Raw genomic sequence first — 12,064 nt, forward strand, 5'->3', positions numbered from 1 at the left:
ACCCCCCTTAAAAAAAAATTCGTCCTCGAAATTTAGAGATCGACTACCAATTATCATGACAAAAACTTATCGTCTATGGTCTGAACCAAACATTTTCCATTCATACACATCCAAATGGGTTCATCGTATCATGTCCTCATCTTGATTCTTATCCCACGTGTAACTAAACATAGCCTCCTTAATCATAATATCACTCAAAATTAGGGTCTTCTTAGCCTATCATGATTCAGAACTTACCTTACTACACATAAACTTATTGTCTCAGATCCATATTACATCTGCCTAACATAAATCATCCATATAAGTAACTTATCATAACTGGAACACTCAGGATTTGCCTTTTAACTGGGTCCTCATGGAATCCAGGTTTGCCCTGCAGTGCTCGATTGCATTTAAGACATCTTATCATATATACACATGGTTAAAACATGACTTTACTTATTGTACCTTGAGACATGTGCCTCTTTCTTACATTACTTATCTTGTCGATTCTACGAATCTCTTATCTCTTTTCAGAGTCTTAATAAATCTTTCGATCTTATTACCATTCTTATTGCTCCCAAATTCATGGATGACTCATATAACTTGTGGTAAAGAGGTGAAATTAAATACGCCGACACTTATGACATTTATCAATCCATCTTATAGCTTACATGCTCTTAAAACTTCTGACTTAGGCCACTTGCATTTGAATATTCCCAACATAAGCTTGTATGTCTCATATAACCCTTTTGGAGAACCTTGTTGTTTACTTCATCAAATCTTACTTTACATGGTATCCTACATACTCTCGAGTGTCGCATCTTGTTAAATAATGACGATACTCATTCTAACATATTACTTTAAGAAGTTTTCTAAACATGAGTATTCAGATTCTTGGAACGAATAGAGACATAATCTTTTAAAAGAATTTTGTGAAAAGTATCCCGTAAAAAAAAAATTACTTTCGTTTCCAAGTCCCTCAATATCCATTTTAAATTTAGGAGTTTTTAAATCATAGTTCAAAATCTTCATCACAAGTATCGTGATCATTTAACAAGTTTGACATAAGAGGGTATGCACTTCATCGTGCATAACTCATGATTCGTATCTCTTTCCATAATGAAATTTTGGAACTTCAAAAGTAACTTCTTTCTTATTCTTCCTTGACTTACATATATATCTTGGAGACTTACATAATTACATAACAAAAATCATATAGGATCCTTGACCCTCATACCATTATCTCATTTCCTCGTTCTAAGAACAATAAACTTGAATCTTCAAAACATCATATCCGGTTACTATCACGTGTGGTTACCTTCTCCTGCATAACACTTCTTCTTTTAATACCGGCTTCACACTTGATAATTCAATCATTACTTATTCAATATTTCGAGAACTCCTCGCTTGTTCCATAATGCTTCTAACGAAGGCTCTTACTATCACATTCCATGTTCCATGATTACTGTTAACAACTCTATCTATTAACTTTTGTTGCGCCACTCTGATTCCCACCAGTTGGCCTTAACCAATACTCTAATCCATTGAGACAACTGAACTTCACATTCTTTTTCCCATATGAGCATCATCTTCTTAAGCCTTTCTCAAAACCTTTCATGTGGCAACCATTTCCATAAACATGCACCTCACATTACCCTGCAAGATTGAATCTTACGGTAAACTTGTCGCATTACCATATTATTTTACTTAGGGATAGACCTTATATTCTCACCGGTTGAGTTTACCTTATGACATATATTTATCATGCTTAACTTGCTTCCGAGTACATCTCAATTCCCATAGGGGACTCATCATAAATTCATACATACTTTTCTTGATCTTGCTTTATTGCATCCTTGTATTCTCGCATACTATGTTTTGCGTAATCAACTAATGCTTGCTCGTTAATTTCTTTCTCAAAGAAACCTCACAAATTAGCACACGGGGTATTGACGTTGACGATTCCTCTTTATATAAAAACATAATAAATCTGGCCCCATTTGTTACTCTAAAACCACGGAATAAGTTGACAACACATCTGTGTCATCCAACCTTAGTTCCGGCGAGTTTAGCCCACTCTACGTGAGTCGTAACAACCGGTACCTGCAAAAATTTCTTTTTAAATCCAAGAACGCCACCTCCAATCACCCATATGCATGTATTCATTTTCAAAATGTTGGCAAACTTTAGAATTCATCATCATAACGAGCCTTAGCAAGTCAATCAAGCAAAAAACCTAGGTCCGAGGAGTACTCATAACTTCATAAAATCCGTGAAATTCATGTCCTCATATAAATCTTTACCATTTACTTTCCATCTCATGACTTTGCATTCACTTTACCCGTTCCATAAGCTGAAACCTTAAAACTCTTGACCCAAGCTCTTCGCTAGCTCTTGTCACATGTCATTAACTCCCAATGTTACCTAAAATCGGATTGTTTCCGTTAATACTTGTCCATGCATTTCCTTCCTTAGAAATCTCAGGGGGTGATGTGCATTCGATACTTGATGTTATAAAGAGTGTTTGTTGCATAAAAGATTGTGAAAACAACCCCCAATAGCTACTACTGACCCTAGAGACGAAATGATAATTTTCGGAAAAACTGAAAATTTTCGCCCCAGGTTCGCTATTAGCGAAATTCTCTGGAGTAATTTCGCTATTAGCGAAATTTTCGCTATTGGCGTATTTTCTTCAACTCAGTTTTCTAAAAATCGTATTTTACATAAAAATCGTACTTCCTCAAGTACTCTAGTACACATCATTCCTTCCAATCATCTTAAAAACATTTCTATAACTTTTGCGTGGCAAGCATTAACATCAATCGATTCAATTCACGGCACATTAGAAACTAATATCTTGTTCATCATAACTCTGCACCACTTTAACTTCTTACTTCATACCTCATGCATATACATCTGTGACTTCCTTCTAAATACCGGAACGTCTATACTCTTGATCCTGACTCATTCTGGACTCTTAACACACTAATTCCCAAAGCTATCTTAAACCGTATCGGTTTCGTTGATAGTTGCCCATGCCTTTTTCCTTGAAAATACTAGGATATGATATGCATTCATTACTTGATGTCATAAAAGATTTTCGTCACATAAAAGATTATTGTGAAGACATCTCCCCAATAGTCATTGCAAACCATAGGAACGAACTGGTAGGTTTCATAAAAAAAAACGGGAAGTTTCGTTCCAGGTTCGCTATTGGTGAGCTTCTCCAACTCTATTTTTCAGAAAACATTCTTCGCATGAAATTTATATTCTCAAGTATATAATGCACATTATTATCTCCTATCATCGTGAAATATTCTATAACATATGCATGGCAACATCAACCTTTTTCGACACAATTCTTGGCACGTCGGAAATCAATGCCTTAATCCTGATAGCATAAATCTTTCTCTTAAATCCTTATCTTGTAATCTTGTTCTGACATTCCAGAATATCATAAACACGTTCCAACAACAACTCTTACCGAACTTTTGGTCATACTTATATATATATATCCAACTTCTTCACTTACGGGTACATGAAGTATCACTATCATCTTACCCAACATTGTCGGAACATCCTGTCTTAACATTGCCTTACATTCCCGGAGGATTCACATTTATACTTGCTTAGTTCACCGGCCACTTACTGGCACAATCAACCCCTTACTAATACTCACTCCGAGTCCTTACTTCTGAGTTCACACTTTCCAGTGCATCTTCATCACATACTTCATTCCTCCCGGGTCTTATTCAGCTCTCAGGCATCCATTCTAATCGTTGAATGCTAAATTGAGTTGATCAGGCTCAACTAACATCAACAACTAGAACATTTACTTGGAACCCAATGGTCCCACTACCTTAGTTGTAACTTAATGACCCAAGGCACGGTCTGAATCGACCTGCTCTGATACCAAATGTAACACCCATACCAGACGTATCTAGAAAGTCTAGCACATGCATTAAATTTAGTACTGGATACATTAAAATATACAACATTAAATACATACGAATGAATATTTATACAACAAATTGCGTTCATACGTAAATCACATAAATATCTCAACCATACATATATAATTTCATCCTTGGAATCCAAAGCATCCCGCAGCGATACGAACGCACACTTGCTGAAACATCCATCCGACTTCAAACTTGCATAACCATCTGCTTATCTGAAACAAATAAGGATTGGGATGAGACATAATGTCTCAGTGAGTTCCCCTAAATCCTAGGCTATAGGCAACCTCAAGGGGGAAACCTACGGTCACCACGTGTCTACATTACAACCTGCCGGTTGATTATACGTGTGTGGGGACTTGCATACTTAGACGGTAGTGCATACTAGAGCCGTCATAATCTTATCTTAACTTGTTATAGGCTTCACTTCCTATACGTGTCATGGCGATCAAGGGGGACCTAATACCGCATTGCCAAAGATACGCTCTACGTATCGAGGCCTAAACATAACATAATCATGGCACGTTTCTAAACCGGACGATTAGGGGAAACCTAAGATCGTCATCGGTATCATAATCTTTACTTGCTCTATACATAACTTGTACTTGCTTGCAGCATCTAATGCTCTTGTTCTTAATCATGGTCTTGCATGGAATCATTCTACATGCCATAACATAATCATATTCATATAATGCATAAACGTATCTAAGTTCATTCATTAGGTTAGCGTTGAACAAACAGTCATTATCTTGATTCATTTTACGGAGAGTCGCGGGTGGAGTAACCCCGGGAACACTCCCATACATGACCGATGTACGTACATCGGACTCCCTCGGTGTCGTGCGGGTCCCTTGCGGCATAAACGAAGAGAATACACTTCGCGTCTTATAATTCTAGGGATTCATATCCTATACTTGCCATACTTACCATTCATGCTATTTTTCTAGTTCTCAACACTATGTCGAGGCTCTACATTCATTCCCTTTCTTAATTCATTGCTACCCGAGTAAATCGGCTTAAGACTCTCTTGAATCACTCTTGCCATTCATGTTAAGATTGCCATGATTTTCATTTCAAGAATCGTTTGATGTTATGTGCATTGCCAAGATGTTGTTTTGGGGTTATAAAGTTGTAAAACGTTGAAAGAAAAGCTTCGGAATGCACCACAGACCCTGAACTGGGCCAACAGGCCAAAGCAAGTTGGCCAAGTCCAGAGAGCTGCGCTAATAGCTCAGCTGGGGCGTGGCTCATCCTGAAGAATTTCGCTATTAGCGTAGATTTCGCTAATAGCATGGTTCTTCGGGTCTGAGGTACAAAATTTCCAGTTTTGACCCAAAACTTGTCCAGTTTGATCCTGCAATGCACTGTAATCATCCAGCAACATATATCGACTTTAAATAACATATTTCATGGCAAACTAACATGGAATCAACAAGAATTGCTCAAAAGAACATTAGGGTTCTAAATCCCTCATAAACATAAATCAATCCTTTCTAACATGAATTTACACAACCAAAGGTAGGTAAACTATCTATGGAACTCACCTAATCATGTTTTCTTGCTTTCCTTCAAGATCCAAGCTCAAACCCTAGCTTTTGCTTCAATCTTGATCCTTAGCTTTTATCCAAAAGCCATGCTTTAATCTTTCCTCCACTAGTTCCTTGCTTGCTAAGCCACCCAAAACCATGCTTGATCACACTAGGAAGAAGTTTGGATGATTTAGAGTGGAGAGAGAGGGCGTGGGTTAGAGAGAAGGGGGAGAGAATTCTCTTCTAAAAACCTAGAGAGAGAAAGAGCAATCACAAATGAGAAATTTTGGGCCAATTTCACTTAAATACTCCTCTGCCGCCAAGTTACCATAATACCCTCCGTCTTAAACGTGTTTAGCTGACACTGATACATAAGTCCATACTTGACTGATAACACATAGTAATATTGTCCGTCGTACATAACATTTTCCATCATAAACGCTTTCCATGAACATCAGTCCTCTGATACATTTAACAGGTAAAATTTTCATTAGCCGACAAGCGGGATGTTACAAAAAATTAGGCAAACTCAAATATTTTTCAGATGCGCACAACAAAAGTTACTTGATGATGTTGATATTATTCGAACACCACCGCAAAGAGGTCTCGGAAAGGCCATTTACCTCCTAATTTTATTTAGCACACTATTGGTAGGTTATATTTCATCTCTCCTATTTCAAATTCTACTTTTGTTGACAAAATAACAGATCTCTTTTATTTTGATTCATGACTATTTATCTATATTATGACTATTTCAAATAATAACATAAATAATATCAAAATAGTTGGTTTTTTCTTTTTCAATTATACTCTATAACAAATTTCGTTATACTTGTCAAACAAAAATAATAATAAATTTCGTTATAAGAATATCATATTTTTAGTGTCATTCAAAAAGATAAGAATTTATATTATATGATATTAATAAATTTCGTAATAAGAATATCATATTTTTGTTGTCATTCAAAAATATAAGAATTTATATTATATGATATTATATTTGTTACATTGCTGGTGTCACTGAAAAAGATATGTTTAATTTTTTTTAATAACAAAAAGATATGCATAGTTTGTTACAATATAAATGTGCAAAATATATATAAGTATAATATAGCGTAACAAAAAACAGATATAATACAAATGTGCAAAATATATATAAGAAAAAACTATGCATAGTTTGTTACAATACAACATAACAAAAAAACAGACAGACGGACATAAAGTATTACTCTAAACGCATCGCGCGCTAATGTGTGTGTATATATTTCATAAAAAAAATATCGTTTATAATTTTTAAACGTTAGCGTAATAAAAAGAGCAGAAAAACGAGCACGTGAGTTCCCATCTTTTTGCTAATATATATCATGTCATATGTGAATTTGCGATAAATTTTTTGCCCGACTCTATAAAATTCATGGCTCCGCCAATTGAGATGAAAGTTTTTTTTTTCTTGAAACTGAACTGTGTTGAAAGCATCTAAGAAATGGCTCATGTGGTTCAGTTCAATGTAGTTCGGATTCGGTTTACGTGTGGTTTGGTTTGTGAATTGTGTTTGAAATACCAGTTCAGTTTGTGAACTCACAGAAACAGTTCAGTTCTTTTCAATAAAGTTTGGTTTGTCTTACAGTTCAGTTCTAGTTGTCAATATAGTGAAAGTAAGGAACTTCAGGTTTATATCTAATGATTATTACGTGTAGCTAATTTATTTTATTTTAGTTTAGTTTAAGAATTTAATTAATATACACCTTCTAATTTTTAGATAATAAATAATTTTTTTTTCTTCTGAATCCTAGAAATCTTAGATAATAAAAAAGTATCAAGTATGTGATCTTAGATAATCAAATAAACAATTTGGATCTCATGCCAAATAAAATGATTTGATATTTAGTATGACATTCAACTATTTGGATGGAAGAGGTGATTTATAGTATAATATGCACCTCATAGAAAACCTTTTTAGCTAAATCGTAGGACTCCTTGTATGTATTATGAATGGTTTCATAATACATTGATATTTTGTATTTTAAGGTAGCATTGATGTCCGCTAAAAAAAGAGAGCATTATAATTGGGGTGTTCGCGGTGCGATTTGGAAGCTAAAAGTCATCTAAACCGCAAGATAAAAAGACATGCAGTTTGGTTTGGGTCGGTTGGCTTTTAAAATGAAAACATAACCAAACCAAACCAATCCAGTTTGAATTGGTTCGGTTGTTGCAGTTTTTTGCAAGACAATACAAATTTTTGTTTTCAACATTAAAGTCAAGTTAAAAGTTAAAAATAACTTATTTTCATCAACAACGTTTCAAATTTGATCCAATATTACAAATTTATTTTCATCCTTCTATTAACATAGACAAAATTAAAAACATGGACCAAAAAACAATTATCTTCAATAAGAAATGCAAAAGTCTAAGATTTCATCATTCTCTAAAAGTTCACATTGCGTTTCTATTCAAGATATATCTAACATAAACATATATGCAAATGTGCAAGTAAAATCAAAAGCACAGCAAAACTTAACAAGAGGAACAACAATATGTCATGGTCAAAAAAAAAAAAAGAGAAAAAAATGTCATTCTATAAAATTTCTCATTGAATTTCTAGAAGTGCTAGGTTTTTGAACTAAGTTTAATTAGTGTTTCTCTTATGTATGTTGCGGTTTAGTTCGTATGCTAAAATAAAAACCGCGAACCAAACTAAACCATGTGGTTGAGTAAAAATATGATTCGAATCAAATGCGATTTTTGCAGTTTCGGTTTGGATTGGTTCGGTTTGCAGTTTTTTATTGGATTGGTTCGGTTTTCAACACCCCTAATTGATATAATAGTTTTTTTTTTTTTGAAGAATTGATATAATAGCTGTGGCACTGAATTTGTCATCTTGATGTTTTTTTTTTTGGTAAAATACACATTTTACTTTTATCCTATCCTTGAATGCGGTACTCCTAGTATTTGATTCTATGATTAACTAGACCTTGCACCCGTGCTGCCGCACGGGTCATAATTATTGGAAACAAAACAATCAAATAATATAGGAAATAATGTTCTTATGATGCAAATACAATGAAAATAATAAAATTATAATAAAAAAGTAGTTCATGTTGGTACATTGCGAAAAATTTCCTTGTAAACAACATTCGACTTGCTATCTATGCTAACACCATTCTCATCAGTCATTAGAATCTTCAGACCACCTCTTGATATAACTCTAGATATTGCAACATAAAGTCGACCGTGAGAAAATACGGGTTGTGGAAGATACACACCAACTTGCTTGAGTGACTGTCCTTGAATCTTGTTGATTGTCATTGCAAAACATACTGATAAAGGAAACTGCCTACGTTGAAATTTAAACGGAATCCTTGTATCCACTACTACAAAAATGGGCTTATATAGCGCTTTTTTTAGGCTTTAGATAGCGCTTTTGAAGCGCTACTGTAAATGGCGCTGGTAAAGGTAATATAGCGCTTTTTTCCTATATAAAGCGCTAGCTAAATCAGGGTTTATATAGCGCTTTAGGTCAAAAAGCGCTAGCAAAGGTTCTCCTTAGATAGCGCTTTCAAAAATAAACGTCATCTAAGACATGTTTAAACATAGCGTTTTTGTTTTGAAAGCGCTATGTAACAATAGGTTTAGATAACGCTTTATAAAGGAAAAAAAGCGCTAGGAAAATCATTTTTTTTTTGTCGGATTGTTTTTTCCTTTCCAGATAGCGTTTTTTATTAATTAAAGTAATATATATATATATATATATATATATATATAATAATAATAATAATAATAATAATAATAATAATAATAATAATAATATATTTAAAGGGAGGTATATATAATTTTGGCACATTATAATTGAGACTATTATTTATCAAATAAAACTTAACCATATCATAAAAAATGTATGTATATATAGCATAAAAGTTAGAAATGTATAGCCTCTGATATGGTAACATGGATATCTCTAAGAGTTACAACTAATTAGTTAACATAAAGATCAAAATCTTCTATGGTATCATGCAGTCTTCATCTATCTTCTTGGTCTTCTCAACATTTTTATCCAAAATAGCAAATCATCATTCATTTCCAAATTTCGTTCACTCTCCTCCACCTGAATATACCAAAAAACACCATTAAGCAATAACGATCATGAGTACAAATTAAAGCAAAATTATAAATTAAAACCACTACCACTTCTAGCAAATATATTTATGAAGTAACAATAAATTTTCAGAAGCAAATTAAATAGAAATAATACTTACGCATTCTTCATATACTTTCTGGACCTTTTCATCAACCACTCCATCCTTCTTCACACGCCCTTCCCTCCAACTTAAACATTTATCAATGTCTTTTTCTTTAGATTTAGTCTCTGCTAGCTACAAAATGATAAAAAAAATGCATACCAATTCAAAGTATTGTTACAATCTAATACATCATGATATAGTTTTTGATTATATATACTCACTATTTTTTGTGTTAAGCGTGCATATCCCATACGCCCCCTGCGGTATGGGTATTGGAGGTTTGACGCTCTCTTTCTATTTTTTCACTCAATTCCTGTACAAATAAGTAGCATTATCAAAACATGGTATTCAATTATATATATTATATAATATCATAAAAAACACTTGTCAATAAATTATTCTAATTTGGAATTCAGCAGTATTCTGTTTAGCTACAAAAGTCTCCCATTCCTCTGGAGATATCAGGCATTCGTAAAGTGCTGGACGATCAGCATCTATAAAATTTCCATCATCATCTCTAAGATGTTTTGTTGTCATTTAAAGACACGAACATTTCATCATTTAAAGACATGATTTGTTGTCAAAGGGATTGTTAAAAGCAAACAACTAAACACAATCCCTATAAATTCCTGTGGCTTTTTAATTAGCTAGGAAAAAGGCTATAACTTGATTAAAACTTCCTATTATTATATTGTTCCATAACCTTGTTAATAAACCTCCAATAAATTCTTCGTTAGATGTAAAACCAAAGGTTCCATTTCGATATTTGTTCAAGGACCACATCCATCTAATCCTAAGAAAAGTACACAAGGAAATCCTTACATTGTGTGAAAAAACTATGTGTGCCGATTTGAAGATCCTCTTGTCAGCAAAGGAATAACTTCTGCAATAAGATGAACAAAGAAGGTGGCTCATATAAACAGCTTATACAAATATTGAAGTTAATTCATGGAAAAAAGTGTGATATACTTATGAGTTACGAGCTACTTTCAGCTCTTTAATAAGATCAACAAGGTAGCTCATGTAAACAACTTATACAAAACTTACCATATATCAACTATTCGATTCCGAGAATGCAAACAATTTTTCAACATATACATCCAAACATAAATAGCTTACTGAATTTAAGACTAAGTGTTCGTCACTACAATTTCTGTTTATTAAATAAGCTAACTGAGTTGTTAACTCAAACTTCCTTAAGACTTTTTTTAATAAACTAATATTAGCGAGGTTATCCCAGGGTTCGAATCTCTTACTTTAAAACTGCTTCAATTTTTCTTAGCTCAACAATTGAGCTACCTACTTCGGACAAACTTCCTTAAGACATTGACTTCAATATTTGTACCCAAAATAGGAAAGGGGAAAAACAGTATTGGGTTTCACTGTAATTACACCGAAAAATCAACATGTATAACTCCCATAAATTAAACCAATTCCAAACTAATAACATAACAATTAGCAGTATCTTATTCTAAATTCAAAATAATGCGTCGTAATCAATAGCAAACGCGAGTAAAACTGAAAAAGACTAGAGAAATAAATATAAAATCAAAGGCTTGGATTTCAGATATTGAAAAAACAATCAACAAAATGCAACACAAACCTTTGAAAGCAAAATCTGAGAAAAATTGAGAAAAAGAAAGCGGAGAAAATCGAATCAGAATCGAAGAAAAATTGGAAGTAGAAACCGAGAAAAGAAACTGAAACCTTTGAAAATCGAAGAGAGTTTGTGTCTATTGTGTGGAACCGAAACCCTTTCTTTCAGCTTTAAAACGTGCTTTTCAGAGAGCCGTGAGAGAGAACCGCAGAGAGATTGATGGGGATCGTACAATTGATTTGGAAAACCAATTTTCTAGGTTATAAGGGATTTAGGGATTTAGAGAGAGGAAACCAATTTTTTGGAAGGAGAGAGATATGTTGTTTGGAAAATTTTGGAGAAAGTAATATTTTAAATGATATATAATAAAAATACTAAAAAAAAATGTGTTTTTTGATACTGCAATCAATATTTCATAAAAATTGACAAAAAAATCGAAATATTTGTTATGCAGGGAGGATTTAGCGTTTTTTATAAAAAAATAAACAAATAAATTTGTTATGCTGGGAGGATTTAGCGTTTTTTATAAAAAAAAAATAAACAAATTTTTTATAAAAAATAAACAAAAAAATTTGTTATGCTGGGAGGATTTAGCATTTTTTTTATAAAAAATACACAAAAACAAATAAATCAACAAAACAAAAATTGACAAAAAAATCGAAATATTTGTTATGCAGGGAGGATTTAGCGTTTTTTATAAAAAATAAACAAATAAATTTGTTATGCTGGGAGGATTTAGCGTTTTTTATAAAAAAAATA

At 33.2% G+C, this 12,064-nt stretch overlaps 1 long non-coding RNA gene across 2 annotated transcripts; it reads right to left on the reverse strand.

Moving 5' to 3' along the window:
- Positions 1-9,540: 9,540 nt before the first annotated feature.
- On the reverse strand, positions 9,541-11,630 carry LOC146904582 (uncharacterized). 2 transcript variants are annotated; one of them, XR_015018261.1, is made up of 4 exons: positions 11,416-11,630; positions 10,531-10,591; positions 9,724-10,021; positions 9,541-9,572 (listed from the first exon to the last, which is right to left on the reverse strand). It is a non-coding gene; the product is annotated as an uncharacterized LOC146904582 (long non-coding RNA). The 2 variants fall into 2 exon arrangements; XR_015018262.1 differs by lacking the exon at positions 9,541-9,572 and having other exon boundaries at positions 9,724-9,840; positions 9,930-10,021.
- Positions 11,631-12,064: the final 434 nt, after the last annotated feature.

This window comes from Medicago sativa, chromosome 7, assembly GCF_051527215.1.
Source record: "Medicago sativa cultivar Bolivia chromosome 7, Bolivia_mono, whole genome shotgun sequence".
NCBI classification, from domain to species: domain Eukaryota; kingdom Viridiplantae; phylum Streptophyta; class Magnoliopsida; order Fabales; family Fabaceae; genus Medicago; species Medicago sativa.